At 40.3% G+C, this 18,903-nt stretch overlaps 1 protein-coding gene across 3 annotated transcripts in view; it reads right to left on the bottom strand.

Moving 5' to 3' along the window:
• RFTN2 (raftlin family member 2) overlaps positions 1-18,903 on the bottom strand; it is a 94,194-nt gene that overhangs the window by 68,834 nt on the left and 6,457 nt on the right. The gene's annotated exons all lie outside the window — the stretch shown is intronic.

The following is an 18,903-nucleotide window of genomic DNA, read 5'->3' as shown; positions in this document are numbered from 1 at the left end:
AACAATTTTTAAAAAGTACAATGGCATCTATTTTATTGGTTAAAAAGGCATATGCTTTCTTTCTCAAAAATGATGCAAGAAAAATAAAGAACTTTGATACTTTCCCAGCAGTTTTACTTGATTATCCAGCAACGTAGTTTGCAAAATGAAAACCTAAAAATTAATGACGATGTAAGGAATTTTAAGGCTTATTTAAAAAATAATATTTGCATGACTGAAGTGAAACACAAAAGTCCATAGGTTGTGGTTGATTACAAATATGAGTAGAGGTGAGCATTTCATTTTTGTGAATGTGTCTTTATAAATTATAAAATTGAACCCAATAACAAGTCTTGGAAATCCTCCCGGTATCTTTCAATACTGTAGGCCAGGTGGTGATTGTTATGTGCTTATCATTACCTGTGCAAAGTTGGTTGATTTTCCATGTGGCATGGCTGGACAACCCAGAGTGCTTGAGGTTTCAGTCAACAAACTGTTCAAGGATCACTTAAGAAAAGAATATGAGTCCTGGTGGCTGCTTGAAAACTTTCCATTGGTAACCTCTGGCAATATGAGGAAAGCCCCAGTCTCAAACTTAGCAGAATGGGTGTCAGCTACGTGGAAGAAAACCCTAGCACTTGCTTAAGAAATGCGGCATTACCAATTCTCTTGACTGCTCATAGGAAGATTATGTGGAAAAATGGGGAAATGAGGGCTCTAAGTTGTAAAAGTGATTCACAAGAGTCAGATCTTAAGTGTGAGGAACTTTTAGAAATATCTTCATTTCATTTAATTTCCTTTTCTTATGTATGTAAGAGAGATATATAATGAAATACTTATGCTTAAAATGTCTAAAAGAGCTTTTGCCATGGGTAAAAACTAAAATTACTGATAGTTATAGTTTAATTGGTGCATTTTTCTTTCTTCATGGTACATCAAATAATAGTGTGTTTTATAATCAACGGTGTCTTAGAGTCAATTATATAGCAAAGAAGTGGTAGTATATACATTGGCTAAGAGAATGAAGGTTTGAAGAGCTCTTGGTTTGGTGGTACAAAGTTCCCCCAAACAAAAATATCTAACAGGGATAAAGTCTAAGTTCAAAACATGGAGTGACAGAACTCTGATTTAATATATTTTCACTTAAGGGAGAAGGGGAAATCCTGTGGTCTGTAGCTGACTGCAAACTAACGATAAGCCAAGAGTTAATCTAATGTGATCTTTGGCTATCTGGAAAAAGACTACCTCCAAAGACAGGAGGCTTGCTAAATTCTGTATTGAGCAGACCATCTCATTAGTATATTCCGTGCTTTAGCATTAGTCACTATCCAAATAATTATAACCAGAATATACTATTTACCGAATTACGTTATTTATATCTGCCTTCCAGGATGAAAGCTCTGCAAGGGCAAGGATATTCATGCTTTGTTCAGTGCCATATCTCTATACCTAGAGTATTGACTAGCAGACAGATGTTCAATTAATATCTGTCGAATGGATAAGTAAACTGTGTTCAATTTATGGGTGAAATTAGAGACATTCAATAACAAGCTGGAGTACATTCAAAAGAAAGTGCTCAGGATAATGAGGGGTCTGGAGACCCTGACAGGTGTCCTTCAACTCTGTGCAAAATAATTATGTGAGGAACAGGGCACCATCTGGATATATCTGAAGGGCTGTCACACAGAAGAGGCTGGCAGGTAGAACACTGACGAAGCAATGGAGGCTTCAGTTACACATGGGACTACTACCCCAAACTGCATGTGGCAGGGTGGAGTGGGACTCTAACATGCTCATTAAAAAATATCTACCTGCTTAGTAAAAAAAAGAAAAAAAAAAAAAAAAAAGGCTAAAACAATAGAGGTGAAAGAGATTTTTGCTCAACTTTACTAGGAAGCAGACTGCCAGCAACTTCAAAAATATATTAGGTTGGTGCAAAAATAATTATGGTGTTTGCTGTTGCTTTCAATGGCAAAGCAATTACTTTTGCAATAACAGAACAGTAGAAATAACCTCAATTTACCAGAAAAAGTTCTCAAAAAGTCCATCCACTTTTTCCATAAGAAAGGCATGGAGCCACCTTCCCTTAACAGCTCTCTCAACCAGCTGCTCACTGCATTGGGGTGGTGTTTCCCAAACTTTAGTTGTCTGAGTACACTTTCACAATTTTCGTCATATCCTTAAATTTTTCTTTTAATTTTAATTTTAAGCAAAATAAATTTATTTCAAAAAGAATTTGTATCACTCATATAACCATAAAACCAGAATCATTTATCTTAAGTAGAAAGCTGTCATACAAATAAATACAATGAAAAGAAAACGTATTACATTCTAGCTAGATAATGTTATTTGCCAAAGACTGAGTCACAGGGCTGGCCAAGGAAAATTAGGCTGGGCATGGTGGCTCATGTCTGTAATTTCCACCACTTTGGGAGGCTGAGCTGGGCCGATCACTTGAGGCCAGGAGTTTGAGATGAAACTGGGCTATAATGAGACTCTGTCTCTACAAAAAGTTTAAAAATTAGCTGAGCATGGTGGCATGTGCCTATAAGGCCCAGCTACGTGGGGGCTGAGGTGGGAGGATCGCTTAAGCCCAGGAGTTTGAAGCTACAACTTCTTGAGTAAGCCATGATCACGCCACTGCACTCCAGCCTGGGCAATAGCCTCTGTCTTAAAAAAAAAAAAAAAAAAAGGAGAAAAATTAGCCATTAGAGGGATGTTAAAGACATATTAACTCCAAACTGATGGGGAGGCTTAAATGAAGTTGAAAAGGGCATACTTTTCTGTTTAAGTGATCCAATGTTTAATTCTGTGTCTGTGTATACAATCTAAGAGCATCTCATGTCCAGTGCCAAGTCTTTTGGTGGAGGCTTGGAGATCCACTGGGTTAGAAGTAGCAAGGACACAATGATAATAGCAAAAGAGACGGATGACACCAGAGGGAATAAAATGAATTACAAAACTGGATAAAATAACTATACAAATATAGGCTGGGCATGGTGACTCATGCCTGTAATCCCAGCACTTTGGGAGACCGTGGTGGGAGGATCACTTGAGGTCAGGAGTTTGAGACCAGCCTGGCCAGCATGGTGAAACCCCATCTCTACTAAAAATATAAAATTAGCCTGGAGTGGTGGTGCACTTCTGTAATCCCACTTACTCTGGAGGCTGAGATATGAGAATTGCTTGAACCCGGGAGACGGAGGTTGCAGTGAGCCAAGATGGGGCAACTGCACCCCAACCCCCAACCTGGGCCACAGAGCAAGACTGTCTTAAAAAAAAAAAAAAAAAAAAAAAAGGAACTATACAAACATTGGTCTGGGGCCACAACATAAAGGGCTTTTATACATGTCATTCGTTTAAACCGATAACAATAATGAAATCATCCCCCTTTCATTCTGTTGTTTCAGAACACAGTTCTTAAAAGCAGAATTATATAATATGTTAAAATAATCACCAAGAAGATAGCTATAATAGGATAAAACTGATGCTTAAAGAGGCTCCTGTTTAGGTGCAGAATGTGTTCCCAAGAAATACCTCGTCTCTGGTGATGTCAGAAAAATTTTGCATCATTGGAATAAGTTCTGCTTTTCTGGTCTAATCCACATCTTCTTGCACTCTCAATAAAGTAAGGATATTGTCTTGAGTCTCACCATAGTAGAAATGTTAATGCAAGAAACACATACACACACACATAAAAGTTTCAGGAGGAATTACAAACTGAGAAATCCAGAAAAGTTAGAAAGGGAGAACAAATATTGTACATCGGTGCTAATAAACATATTTGAACATAAGCTTATGTATAGATCATGGGGCTGGGCTTGGTGGCTCATCCCTGTAATCCCAGCACTTTGGGAGGCCGAGGCAGGCAGATCACGAGGTCAAGAGATAGAGACCATCCTGGCTAACATGGTGAAACCCCATCTCTACTAAAAATACAAAAATTAGGCAGGCGTGGTGGTGTGTGCCTGTAGTCCCAGCTACTCGGGAGGCTGAGGCAGGAGAATTGCTTGAACCTAGGAGGTGGAGGTTGAAGTGAGCCGATACCGCGCCACTGCACTCCAGCCTGGAAACAGAGAAAGACTCCATCTCGAACAAACAAACAAACAAAAACACACCTTATTTGTTTTGGGCCCACTGCTTTACATTAATATTCAACAGTTTCAAGTGTGCATGTTCTCCTATCTGGAGGTCAATGTCTTTTCATAAAACTGTAGCACCCAGCACAGAGATGACATTACGGTAAGTACCTAAAAATACTTATTAAAGGACCCACTGAATGAAAACTTGGGCGTACTATTAATATATTTCACTAACAGAGCTCCAGTGTACTCATGGAGCAGTGGTTTAGGCCATAGACTCTAGCACCAGACTTCCTGGATCCAAATCCTAGCTCTGCCACACCTAGTAAGGTATTTCCCTTCCATGTGCCTTAGTTTCCTCATTTGCAAAATGAGAATAATCAGAATCCTCCTTATATGGTTGTTAGGAGGACTAATAAATTAGTCTTTGTTCCTAGAGAGTGTCTGGCACATAGTAAGTGCTCTACAACCATTGGTTGCTTTGTAATAAGGTCCTCTTCTGTGGAAAGAGAGGCAGTACACTATTCTCTTTAAGAGCATTAGGTCTGGAAGCAATTCACCTGGGTTCGAATCCTGATTGTGCCATTTACTAAGTATGTGATCTAGAACAAGTTACTTTTCCTTTCTGAAACAGTAATAAAGAATAGTATTAACTTCACAGAGTTATTGTGAAAATAATTGTAAAACGTGAGTCCAGGGCCTGGCGCAAAGTAAACACTCAAATAAACATCAGTGATTTTCCCATTTGTTGATAGTCCAGCTCTGAGAAGATAGTTTCAAATGAAGCTGCCCTTAGAGATAAGTCATTGTTGGTTTAAAAAATCTCCAGGAAGATCATGGTAGGGATTTGAATATATTTCAAAAACATGGCCTGGTTCCCAAACTACAGAACTCTGGATTAGAGGTCTCTAACTCACACTCCAGAGCAGAAATCTTGAACTCATGCTCTAGATCTTGGGTCCCTAACTCAGACTTAGATCAGGAGTCCCTAGATCTAAGATCAGTGGTCTCTAGCTCAAACTCATCTACTACATAGAGTCATTGACTCAAATGCCCCATATGTACTAGGCTGATAAAACAAAGAAAGGAGCTACACAGGATGAGGCTGCAGGACCTGGAGGAGAACACTCAAAGCCTCATCCGAAGACTGCACCATCCCTGGGCCCAGTGCTGCCATGTGGAATTGTGGGCCCAGGTCACTGGATCTTCTCAGTTAAAAAAATAAAAATATATACATATTTTTTGGTAGAGGTGGGGTCTTGCTATTTGGCCAGGCTGGTACTGAACTCCTGGCCTAAAGTGATCTTTCTGCCTTGGCCTCCCAAAGGGCTGGGGTTACAGGCATGAGCTGCTATTCCTGGCCAAGGATCATCTAATTTTTAAGAAAACCCCTAAATCCAATTCTTATATAATATTTCCCAATTTTTTTTTTTTTTTTTTTTTTTTTTTTTTTTTTTTGAGGCAGAGTCTCGCTCTGTCGCCCGGGCTGGAGTGCAGTGGCCAGATCTCAGCTCACTGCAAGCTCCGCCTCCCGGGTTTATGCCATTCTCCTGCCTCAGCCTCCCGAGTAGCTGGGACTATAGGCGCCCGCCACCTCGCCCGGCTAGTTTTTGTATTTTTAGTAGAGACGAGGTTTCACCGTGTTAGCCAGGATGGTCTCGATCTCCTGCCCTCGTGATCCGCCCGTCTTGGCCTCCCAAAGTGCTGGGATTACAGGCTTGAGCCACCGCGTCCGGCCAATATTTCCCAATTTTAAAAAGTGACAATTAATTAAAATATTTAATACTGTCCACCCGAAAGGAGACCTGTCTGAAGGCTAAATACAGCCTGAGTCTCATTAGATTGTAACTTCTGCCCTGGGTCACCCCAGGGATTCTGTAGACCAGAGTTTGCCCAGGTCCAGGTCAGGCCACCTAGACCATTTGAGACAGTGTTCAGCCTTTTAGGATAAAGAAAAAGTGATCTAGTTTTCCTAGACTTGGCCTCAAGCACTGAGCCTATTGTGGAAACATAATTATTCACTCTGGTGAGCGCTGATGAAAATTCCTCACTCTACAGGCACAGCTCTCCCCTTCACATCTCTAAACTGAAGCAGATTTGAATGCCTAGCAAGTTCCTAACAGCCCTCCAATCTCGTTTCCGCATGGTTTTAAACATTATGTTATTTAAACATTTTTCTCATTTTCCTCATTTGTAGGGATGGGAGAATCATGGTGATGGGGCGCTGAGGTTCACTCTATAAGAAAGTTGTCCTCATTATTGAGACCTGATGTAAACAAAAGGAGTGTAAACATTGGGAGTTGTAATGTAAACACTGGAAGTTGCTGTAAACATGTCATCATCATTCAAGGAAGGTAAATCCCGGAGCAAGAAGAGGAGCAATAAATGTAGGAATTTTGTTGAGAACTTTCATTCACGTAATTCTTCTGGTTGTTAATAATGTTTAAAACCATGCAGAAATGAGATGGGAGGGCTGTTAGGAACTTGCTAGGTATTCAAACCTGCTTCAGTTTAGAGATATGAAGAAGGGGAGAGCTGTGCCTATAGAGTGAGGAATTTTCATCAGCACTCACCAGAGTGAATAATTATGTTTCCATGATATGCTCAGTGTTTGAGGCCAAGTCTTTGATTTGATGTCCTTATGCTGGGGCAGTAATATCAGAGCCTTTATCATGTTTTTTTCACCCCTCATGCTACCTTGTCTAAGACCTATTTCTTAAAAATATATATTTTTTAGAAAAAAAATGAGTATCCTTTAAGGACTTGGATTTGACTTCCTTCCAATACCTGGTCTTCATAAACCTTACTTATGTAGGGTGTGTGACCCCTAAGCATGCACATAGTTGTCTTTTTTTTTTTTTTTTTTTGACAGTGTCTCTCTCTGCTGCCCAGGTTGGAGTGCAATGGCGTCATCTTGGCTTACTGCAGTCTTGACCTCCTGGGCTCAGGTGATCCTCCCACCTCAGCCTCCTGAGTAGCTGGGACCACAGGTGCATGCCACTACACCATGCTAATTTTTTGTAGTTTTTTTTTTTTTTTTTTTTTTTTTTTGCAGAGGTGGGGTTTCTCCATGTTGCCCAGGCTGGTCTTGAACTCCTGGACTCAGGCTATCCTCCTACCTAGACTTTCCAAAGTTCTGGGATTACAGGCATGAACCACTGCGCCTGGCCCCTATTACTTTTTAAACAGAGGAAATTAAGGGGGAGGTAATGGTAGTTTAGCTAGAATTTGAACAGCACAGGTGGTTAGGAGTAGCTGCAAGCCTTCTCTTCTTAGCTCCCCAACCACCAGCAGTTCTTTCTCAGTTCTTTGGTGGAAGAAACAAATGGGGTTGTTTACAGCTTTAATGGGTGTGGTTGGTTACTGTTAAATTGATGCTACATTATTTGTAAGAGCTTTATATATCTTGCAAGGCTATCATGAGGAACTCATGAAAGAAAGCATTTTGCAATTGCTTTGAAAACTGTGCAAAATGAATGTTATTATTAAAATTAAAATATGCTGAAGGTTAAGTAACATTTTTCATTTATTCTTACAGTTTCTAAAATAAAACATCAAAGACTTTTTATGCTCTTTTGCTTAAAAGCTTCATAGACAAAGATTGAATTTTAAAAATAGAAAAAGTCATATACTATGACTTTTAACATAAAGTCATATATTAAAGTTGACTTTGTTCAATGCTAAAAGTTTTGCTCTGATGATGTAACTCTATGAAAATAGTCCAAGACATACATATTTTCTTTCCACCAATTTACTTGTGATGGTTGGTGTGTATTTTTGAAATACTTGTGAAATATTAGGGCTGGGCACGGAGGCTCACGCCTGTAATCCCAGCACTTTGGGAGGCTGAGGCGGGCAGATCAGGTGGTCAGGAGATCGAGACCATCCTGGCTAACAAGGTGAAACCCCGCCTCTACTAAAAATACAAAAATTAGCCCGGCATGGTGGTGCTCTCCTGTAGTCCCAGCTACTTGGGAGGCTGAGGCAGGAGAATCACTTGAAGCCAGGAGGTGGAGGTTGCAGTGAGCAGAGATCGTGCTGCTGCACTCCAGCCTGGCAACACAGCAAGACTCTGTCTCAAAAAAAAAAAAAAAAAAAAAAAAAAATTATTTTCTCAGATAAAAATACAATGTACAGGCTTGGTGCAGTGGCTCATGCCTGTAATTCCAGCATTTTGGGAGGCTGAGGCAGGTGGATTACTGCAGGTCAGGAGATCAAGACTATCCTGGCCAACATGGTAAAATTCCACCTCTGCTAAAAATACAAAATAAACCTGGTGTGGTGGCGTGCGCCTGTAATTCCAGCTACTCAGGAGGCTGAGGCAGGAGAATTGCTTGAACCTGGGAGACAGAGATTGCAAGTGAGCTGAGGTGGTACCATTGCACTCCAGCACGGGCAAAAAAGAGCAAACCTCTGTCTCAAAAAAAGAAAAAAAACCAAAAATAGTATGTACAAACACTAGCAAGTCCACATTTTCAAAAGGGAATAGACTGTCAATCTCCGTATTTTATCTAGCAATTATACTAAAAAATAGTAAGTAACATTCCAAGTACATATTTTGTGCCAGTCAATATGTGAAGTGTTTTATGTGCCAATTCTTAATTAATTTTTGCAAAAATCCTATAAGGTAAGTATTATCATTATTTTCAGATGAGGAAACTCAGGAAGAAAGGGACTAGGTTACTGGACCAAATTGCTACTAAGTGTGAGGCTGTGATCGACTCCAGACAGAGTGAGTCCAGAGCCAGTGTACTCTAGTGCCTACAGAGAAGCAAAACTTCATTGATCTGGATCATATTAATTCAGAATTTGTGAAAATAAAATTCAGACATGAGCTGGGTTAAAGCTTTTAAACCATAATAAATTGTTAACCTATTTAATGCATGGCTATTAGAAGGAGTATCTGATTTATGTTATTTATCAAAATGTTTTCAGTAACTTAGAAATATACACTACTAAATATACACTACTACATATACACTAATACATAAAATATTGTTTATGTTTTCAATGAAAGCTTCCATCCCTGCAGTCACTCATTTATGTATTAATTGAAGTAATATAACTGCAGTTTTAAAAATTGACTCAGTTTTTTACATATTTATGAAGTACATATGATATTTTGTTACAATCATAGAATGTGTAATAATGAGGTCAGGGTATTTGAGGTATTCATTACTTTGAGTATTTATCATTTCTTTTTTTTAATTTTTGTTTTTTGAGGCAGTCTCACTGTGTCACCCAGGTAACAAGATGCAGTGGTGTCTCCCAGGTTCAAGTGATTCTCGTGTCTCAGCCACCCGAGTAGCTGGGATTACAGGCATGCGCCACCACCATGCCTGGCTAATTTTTGTATTTTTTTGTAGAGATGGGGTTTCCCCATGTTGGCCAGGCTGGTTTTGAACTCCTGAACTAAAGTGATCTGCCTGCCTTGGCCTCCCAAAGTGCTGGGATTACAGGTGTGAGCCACTGCGCCCGGGCAAGTATTTATTATTTCTATGTGTTGGGAACAATTTCAAGTCCTCTCTGATTGCTATTTTAAAATATACGATATATTGTTGTTAATTAGAGTCACTTTACTCCACTGTTGAACAATATAACTTACATTTTTTATCTAATTGTATGTTTGTACCTGATAACCTACATTCATTTATCCCCTGCTCACACCCACTCACCCTTCCCAGCCTTTGGTCATCATCATTTAACTCTCTACCTGTGTGAGATCAACTTTTTTAGCTCCTATGTATGAGTGAGAACATGCCATATTTGTCTTTCTGTACCTGGATTATTTCACTTAACATAATGTCCTCCAGCTCCATCCATGTTGCTGCAAATGACGTGATTTCATTTCATTTCTTTCTTTTTTTTTTTTTTTTTGAGACAAGACTCCAGCTCTGTTGCCCAGGCTGCAGTGCAGTGGTGCAATCAAGGCTCTCAGCAACCTCCGCCTTCTAGGCTCAAGTGATCCTTCTACCTCAGCTTCCAGAGTAGTCAGAGCTACAGGTGCATGCGACCATGTTTTGGTAATTTTTAAATATATATATGTATTTTTTTATAGAGATGAGGTCTCACAATGGTGCCCAGGCTGGGATTTCATTCTTTTTTTATGGCTGAAAGTGTTCCACCATGTACACATGTATTATCTTCTTTATGCATTCTTCTGTTGGTGTACACTTAGGTTGATTCCATACCTTTGCTTTTGTGAATAGTGCTCTGATAAACAGGTGAGTGCAAGCATCCCTTTGATATACTGATTTCTTTTCCTTTGGATAGATACCTAGCAGTGGAATTGCTGGATCCTATAGTAGTTCTATTTTTAGTTTTTTGAGAAATCTCTACACTGTTTTCCACAGTGTTGTACTAATTTACATTCCCACCAACAGTGTATAAGAGTTGCCTTTTGTCTACTTCCTCATCTCCACAGGATCTCTTTTTGTCTGTAGCAACGGCCATTCTAACTGGGGTAAGATAACATCTCATTGTGGTTTTTCATTTGCATTTCCCTGGTGATTAGTGATATTCAGCATTCTTTTATATACCAGTTGGCCATTTGTATGTCTTCTCTTGAGAATTGTCTATTCGTGTCATTTGTCCACTTTTCAACGTGATTTTTAAAAATTGTTGAGGTGTTTGAGTTCCTTCTGTATATTCTGGATATTAGTCCCTTGTTGGATGAATAGTTTGCAAATATTTTCTCTTATTCTGTAAGTTTTCTCTTCATTCTGTTGATTGCTTCCTTTGCTGTGAAGCTTTTCAGTTTAATATAATCCTATTTGTCTATTTTTATTTTAGGTGTCTGTGCTTTTGACGTCTTAGCCATAAAATCTTCCCTAGGCCAATGTCCTGAAGTGTTTTTCCTGTTTTTCTCTAGTAGTTTTATAGTTTTGGGTCTTATGTTTAAGTCTTTAGTCCATTTTGAGTTGATTTTGTAGTGGTGACAGATAGATAGTGGTTCGGTTTCACTCTTCTGCATATGGATATCCATTTATTGAAGAAGGTGCCCTTTCCCCAGAGTATGCTCTTGACGCTTTTGTTGAAAATCAGTTGGCAGTAAATATGTGATTTATTTCTGGGTTCTGTATTCTGTTCCATTGGTCTATACCAATACCATGCTGTTTGGCTACTATAGCCTTGTAATATATGTTGAAGTAAGGTAGTGTGATGCTTCCAGCTTTTTTTCCTAAATTTTTTCCTAAATTTTTTTTGGCTATTCTGGCTCTTTTGTGGTTCCATAAAAATTTTAGTATTTTTTTTTCTATTTCTGTGAAAATGACATTGGTATTTTGATAGAGGTTGAATTGAATATGTAGATTGCCTTGGGCAGTATTTTAACAGTATTAATTCTTCCAATCCATGAGCAGGAGATGTCTTTTCATTTGTTTGGTGTCCTCTTCAATTTCTTTCTTTAAAATTTTTTTATAAAAATTAAAAATTTTCCTAGAGATGAGTTCTCACTATGTTGCCTAGGCTGGTCTCAAACTCCTTGAGTCAAACGATCCTCCCACGGCCTCCTAAAGTGCTGGGATTACAGGCATGAACCAGTGCACCTGGCTGCCTTCAATTTCTTTCCTCAGTGTTTTGTAGTTTTCTTGTAGTTGTGGGTTTGTCATATATGGCGTTGATTATTTTGTGGTATGTTCCTTCTAGGCCTAGTTTGTTGAGAGTTTTGGTCAAGAAGGGATGTTGAATTTTTAAAAATTTTTTTTCTGCATCTATTGAGATGATTATATGTTTTTTAGCCTTCATTCTGTTGATGTGATATGTCATGTTTATTGATTTGCGTATGTTAAACCACGTTTGCATCACTGGTATAAATTCCATTTGATCATGGTGTATTATCTTTTTGATGTGCTATTGAGTTTGGTTTGCTAGTATTTTGTTGAGCATCTTTGCATCTATATTCATCAGGAATATTGGCCTGTAGTTTTGTTTTTTTGTTGTGTTGGCCTTATAGAATGAATTAGGGAGAATTCTCTCCTTTTCAATTTCTTGAAATGGCTTGAGGAGGATTGCTATTAGATCATCTTTGTATGTTTGGTAGAATGTGGTAGTGAATCTGTCCAGTTTTGAGGTAGTGAATCTGTCCAGTTTCTTTGTTGGAAGACTTTCCGTTACTGATTTAATCTTGTTGTTCATTACTGATCTGTTCAGGTTTTCCATTTCTTCCTGATGCAATTTTGGTAGGTTGCATGTGTGCAGGAATTTATTTTCTCTAGGTTTTACAGTTTGTTAGTGTATAGTTGTAATAGTCTGTAATGATCTTTTGTATTTCTGTGGTATCAGTTATAATGACTCCTTTTTCATTTCTAATTTTGGTCTTTTCTTGGTTAGTCTAGCTAGCAGTGTATTCGTTTTGTTTATCTTTTTGAAGAACCTGCTTTTTGTTTTATTGATCCTTTGTATTGTTTTTGTCTGTATTTTGTTTAGTTCTACTCTTTCTTATTTTTTTCCTTTTACTAATTCTGGGTTTGGTTTGTTTTGCTTTTCTAGCTCTTTCAGGTACATTATTAGACTGTTTATTTGAAATCTTTCTACTTTTTTGATGTAGGTATTTATTGCTATATACTACTCTCTTAGTATTGCTTTTGTTGTATCCCACAGTTTTTGATATGTTATATTTTCATCTTCATTAATATCAAGACATTTTTAAATTTCCTTCTTAATTTCTTCATTGACCCAACAGTCATTCAGTAGTATGCTGTTTAATTTTAATTTTAATTTTTTATTTTATTTTATTTTTTGAGGCAGAGTCTCACCCTGTCGCCCAGGCTGGAGTGCAGTGGCGCGATCTCGGCTCACTGCAAACTCCACCTCCCGGGTTCACGCCATTCTCCTGCCTCAGCCTCCCGAGTAGCTGGGACTACAGGCACCCGCCACCATGCCCGGCTAATTTTTTTATATTTTTAGTAGAGACGGGGTTTCACCGTGTTAGCCAGGATGGTCTCGATCTCCTGACCTTGTGATCCACCCACCTCGGCCTCCCAAAGTGCTGGGATTACAGGCTTGAGCCACCGCGCCCGGCCTATGCTGTTTAATTTTTATCTATTTGTATAGTTTACGAAGTTCCTCTTGGTATTGATTTCTAGTTTTATTCCATTGTGGTTGAGAAGATACTTGATATGATTCCATTTTTTAAAAAATTGTGGCTGGGTATGGTGGCTCATGACTGTAATACCACCATTTTGGGAGGCTGAGGTGGGCAGATTGCTTGAGGTCAGGATTTCAAGACCAGCCTGGGTAACATGGCAAAACCCAGTCTCTACAAAAAATACAAAAATCAGCCAGATGTGGTGGTGTGTGCCTGTAGTCCCCAGTTACTCAGGAGGCTCAGGTGGGAGGATTGCTTGAGCCCAGGAAGTTGATGCTGCAGTGATTCATGATTGCACCACTGCACTCCAGCCTGGGAGACAAAGGGAGACCCCATCTCAAAGAAAAAAAAGTTGGCTAGGTGCAGTGGCTTATGCCTGTACTCCTGGCAATTTGGGAGGCTGAGGCAGGAGGATTGCTTGTCTCAGGTGTTTGAGACCAGCCTGGGCAACAGAGTGAGACCCCTAGCTCTACAAAACTTACAAAAATTACAAAAAAAAAAAAATTAGCTGGGTGTGGTGGTACGTGGTTGTGGTCCCAGCTACTTGGGAGGCTAAGGTGGGAGGATCACTTGAGCCTGGGAGGTCAAGGTTCCAGTGATCCATGATTGTGCCACTGCACTCCAGCCTGGGCAACAGAGAGAGAATTTAGCTCAAAAAATTTTTTTGTTAAGACTCATTTTCTGGCCTAATATATGATTTATTCTAGAGAATGATCCATGTGCTAATAAGAATGTGTAATCTGAAGTTATTGAATAAATGCTCTGTAAATGTCTGCTAGGTTCATGTGATCTAATGTCCGTTTTAAGTGCAGTGTTTCATTGGGTACTCATGGACACAAAGATGGCAACAATAGACACTGGGACTACTAGAGAGAGGGAATGGGGCAGAGATTGAGAAATTAACTATTGGGCACTATGCTCACTACCTGGCTGACAAGATCGGTTGAACCCCAAACCTCAGCATCATGCAATATACCCATGTAACAAACCTGCACATGTACCTCCTGAATCTAAAATAAAAATTGACATTATTTTAAAAAGTTAATAATCAGGAAAATGGTGGGGGGGGGGGAGCAGTGAAGAGATATGAGGGAACCCTCTATACTCTCTGCTCAATTTTTATGTAAAACTAAAACTGCTCAAAATTAAAATCTATTGGTTTATAATAAATAAATCCAATGTTTCTTTGTTATTTACTGTATGGATGATCTGTCTAATGCTGAAAGTGGGTTGAAGTACTCCACTAATCTCACATTGAAGTCTATCTCTCTCTTTAGATCTAGCAATATTTGCTTTACGAATCTGGGTGCTCCAGTGTTGGGTGCATATATGTTTAGAATTGTTATATCCTCTTGCTGGATTTATTCCTTTATCATTCATCATGTACCTTGTCTTTTTTTTTTTTTTTTTTTTTTACTGTTTTTGACTTACTGTTTTGACTCTTTTAGCTGATATAGGTATAGCTATACCTATTTACTTCTGGTTTCCATTTACATGGAATATCATTTTCTATCCCTTTACTTTCAGTCTATATGTGTCTCTATAGGTAAAGTGCATTTCTTATAGGCAAGATGTAATTGGATCATGTTTTTAAATCCATTCAGCCAGTCTATATCTTTTAAGTGGAGAATTTAATCTACTTACATTCAAAGTTATTACTGAAATACGAGTTTTTGTTCCTATCATACATATTATTAATTGTTTTCTGTATGTTCTTTGTTCCTTTATTTTGCTCTTCCTGTTTATCATTGTAGCTTGGTGGTTTTTTGCAGTGGTGCCATTTGAGTCCTTTCTCTTCTTCGTTTGTGTGTTTACTTTACCAGTGAGTTTTATACTTTTGTATACTTTTCATGACGGTAAATGTTGTCCTTTCACTTCCCAGGTCTAGAACTCCCTTGAACATTTCTTGTAAGGCTGCAGTAGTGGTTGTGAATTCTCTCAGCTGTTGCTTGTCTGGGAAAGACTTTATTTCTTCTTTTTTTATTTTTTATTCGAGATAGAGTCTCACTTTGTCACCCAGGCTGGAGTGCAGTGGTGCAATCTCGGCTCAGTGCAACCTCTGCCTCCCAGCTTCAAGCATTTCTCTTGCCTCAGCCTCCTGAGTAGTGGGGATTACAGGTGCCTGCCACCACGCCCAGCTAAGTTTTGTATTTTTAGTAACAGGGCTTCACCATGTTGGCCAGGCTGGTCATGAAATCCTAACCTTGAGTGCCTCGGCCTCCCAAAGTGTTGAGACTACAGGCATGAGCCACTGCGCCCAGCCCTATTTCTCAATTTATGAAGGTCAATTTTGCTGGATGTAGTATCCTTGGCTGGCAGTTTTTTTCTTTGAGCACTTTGAACATGTCATTCCATTCTCTCCTGGCCTGTAAAGTTTCTGCTGAGAAATCTGCTGTTAGTCTGATGGGAGTTCTTTTATAGGTGACTAGATACTTTTCTCTTGCTGTTTTTAGAATTCTCTCTTTGTCTTTAGCATTAGATAGTATGACTATAATGTGCTATGGAGAAGATCTTTTTGCATTGTATGTGCTTGGGGATCTCAGAGTCTCCTGTACCTGAATGTCTAAATCTTGGGAAGTTTTCATCTATTATTTCATTAAATAGGTCTTCTAACCCTTTCATTCTTGTTTTGCCTTCTGGGATTCCAATAATTTGAGTATTTGGTAACTTCATGGTGTTCCATACGTCATGAAGACTTTGTTCATCCTTTTAAATTCTTTTTTTTTTCTTTTCTTGTCTGACTGGATTATTTCAGAAGACTTGTCTTTGAGTTCTGAGATTCCTTCTACTGTTTGATCTAGTATATTGTTGAAGCTCTTGAATGTATTTTATATTTAATTCAAGGAATTCTTCAGTTCCAGAATTCCCGTTTGGTTCATTTTTATTTTTACTTTTTGAGACAAGGTCTTACTTGTCCAGGCTACGAGGCTGGAGTGCAGTGGCACTCGGCTCACTGCTTCCTGGGTTCAAGTGACTCTCCTTTCTCAGCCTCCTGAGTAGCTGGGAATACAGGCATGTGCCACCATGCCCAGCTAATTTTATTTTATTTTTTCCAGTAGAGACGAGGTTTCACCATGTTGGCCAGGCTGGTCTCAAACTCCTGACCTCAAGTGATCTGCCTGCCTCAGCCTCCCAAAGTGCTGGGATTACAGGCATGAGCCACTGTGCCTGGCTGGGTTTATTTTTATATCTATCTCTCTGGTAAACTTGTCATTCATATCCTGAATTGCTTTTCTGATTTATTTGTATTATTTTTCAGAATTCTCTTGTATTTCACTGAGCTTCTTTAGAGTTAATAATTTGAGGCTGGGCGCGGTGGCTCAAGCTTGTAATCCCAGCACTTTGGGAGGCCGAGACGGGCGGATCACAAGGTCAGGAGATCGAGACCATCCTGGCTAACACAGTGAAACCCCGTCTCTACTAAAAAATACAAAAAACTAGCCGGTGAGGTGGCGGGCACCTGTAGTCCCAGCTACTCGGGAGGCTGAGGCAGGAGAATGGTGTAAACCCAGGAGGCGGGGCTTGCAGTGAGCAGAGATACAGCCACTGCACTCCAGCCTGGCCGACAGAGCGAGACTCCGTCTCAAAAAAAAAAAAAAAAAATAATTTAATTCTTTCTGGAATTTCATGAATTTCTTTTTGTTTATGATCTGTTGCCTGAGGATTATTGCATTTCTGTGGAGGTGTCACATTTCCTTATACTTTCATGTGTCCTGCATTCATATGTTGATATCTATACATCTGGTGTAACAGCCACTTCTTCCAATTTTTTGAATTTTCTTTTGTGGAAAAGGTTTTTCCTGAGGATGTATCTATGGTGTTGGTTGGGTAGGATGCTTTGGCTTTGATTCTGGGTGCGTGGAATAGTGTAGTCTCTGTATGATTTATTTGGCTGTAAACAACATCAGTTGTAGCTATGATTTCCATGGAGGCTTAGGGTGTGGTTATTAGTGGATGCTGTGGTGAGGTTTTGTTGGGGACTGGGATGCCAAGTAGGCCAGTCTTTGGGCCCCAGTGGTGGCAGCAGACGGTTGAGCATGCCTGTCTTTGGGACCCAGTGAGGCACATGTTGGCAGTGGTGTTAGCAGGTCCAGGTGGGCCAATTCTTGGACTTCCAGGAAGCTTAATTTTGCCAGTAGTGGTAGCAGTGGGTTGGGTGGGTGGGAGGGTCGTTGGCCTCTTGGAGAGCCAGTGTGGCATGGGTGATTGCAGTGACAGTGATGGGACAACCTTTGGGCTGCAAGCAGTGCAACCTGGTGTTGGCAGTGTCTGTGGTGGGCTGAGTAGGCCAGTCTCTAGACCTGCAGGTGGGTGCATGCAGATAGGTGCCAGCTATGGTGGCAGCAGCCAGATGGGTAGGTTTCTGGAAGGAGTGTTCAGGTGCCAGTGGTGGTGAACTTAGCTGAACAATCCCCTGACCTCTGGGCTGTGTGCTCTGGCATGTTGAGGGGAGTGAAGCTAGGCTAGAGGGGCTGTCCTCAGTCCTCCGATAGCACATGCAGGCACCAGTCATGGTAAGCAGGAGTGGGATGTTCCCCAGGCCACCAGTGGAATGCTTAGGTTGGGGGCAGCAGTGGCCATGCTGCTGTCCTGTCACTGGGGTGGGAGGTGCTGCCTTCAGTGGTGGCAGCCTGGACAGGTGGGGAACACATGGGATGCTTGTGCCTTGGCCTCTGCTGTGATAGCCTATGCCTTTGTAGCACTTCAGCTCTGGGCATGGTAGCCTGTGGCATTGATGCCTCAGCCCAGAGGCATGTACCTGCACCTGGCAGTAGCCTGCACCTGGATTGTACCTCAGGCTTGGCTGCAGTAGCCTGCATGCAGTCGCTTGTGCCTCAGTCACAGGGCAGTAGTCCGCATATCTCTTGTGGCTCAGCCCTAGCATCACTGAGATCTAGGACAGTACTCAGTCTATTGGGGATGGGGCTCTAAAATGGTGCCTTGCTGTAGCTGCCTAAGTCTCAGGGAGTGTTTGGGACCCAGTATGCCCTTCGTCCCTGGGACAGTCCTGTGGCACAATCTCTTGGCAGCTCCCTGTTAGTTTCAGGGCCTCAAGGGTTGAGGAGCTCTCCCATGGTTAAAACTGCAGGGTTCCACAGTGGGAAGGTGAAGTACTGAGGGTCTCTCCCTTAACCTTTCCCCATACTGGGGAGTCTCTCTCAGCCCTCAGCTGATCCCAACCAAACAAGCTGTCTCACTTCCTTCTCCTTCCTTGTTTTAGGTATTTCTTGTCACTTTCTGTGGAATTCCAGTGTTTTCTCTTGGATGATCTACTCAATGTGTGATTATCTACTCACTGTTTTGGTTCTTCCTAACTGCAATTTTAAAATACAATAAAACTCTATTGAGCTATGTAGTTCATTATTATAGGCAGATATATGAAGGACCAAATTATGATCAAACTCCTGAAGTGTTATGTTTCACTGCTATCTCCTTAATATGCTACATTCCTACCATTCTGTTTTATTTTCAGTTTCCAGACAGACCACAGAGTTTTCTGTCCCTTCTGAGTATTTTCACATTTTGTCTTTCAGCCATATTTGCCTTACCCCTACTCACTTCCTATTCAGTCTTTTCTTTTTTTCAACTTTTTTTTGGGTTGGGGTGAGTGGAAATATAACATACAAAAGAAAAACACACAAAACATGCTTAAGACTACCAACATTAGGGCAGCGGTCCCCAACCTTTTTGGCACCACAGACTGGTTTCATTGAAAGCAGTTTTCCTACGGATGGGGGCGGGGAGTGGATGGTT

This window comes from Rhinopithecus roxellana, chromosome 14 (genome assembly GCF_007565055.1).
Source record: "Rhinopithecus roxellana isolate Shanxi Qingling chromosome 14, ASM756505v1, whole genome shotgun sequence".
NCBI classification, from domain to species: Eukaryota; Metazoa; Chordata; class Mammalia; order Primates; family Cercopithecidae; genus Rhinopithecus; species Rhinopithecus roxellana.
This window is presented reverse-complemented; position numbering and strand designations above follow the sequence as displayed.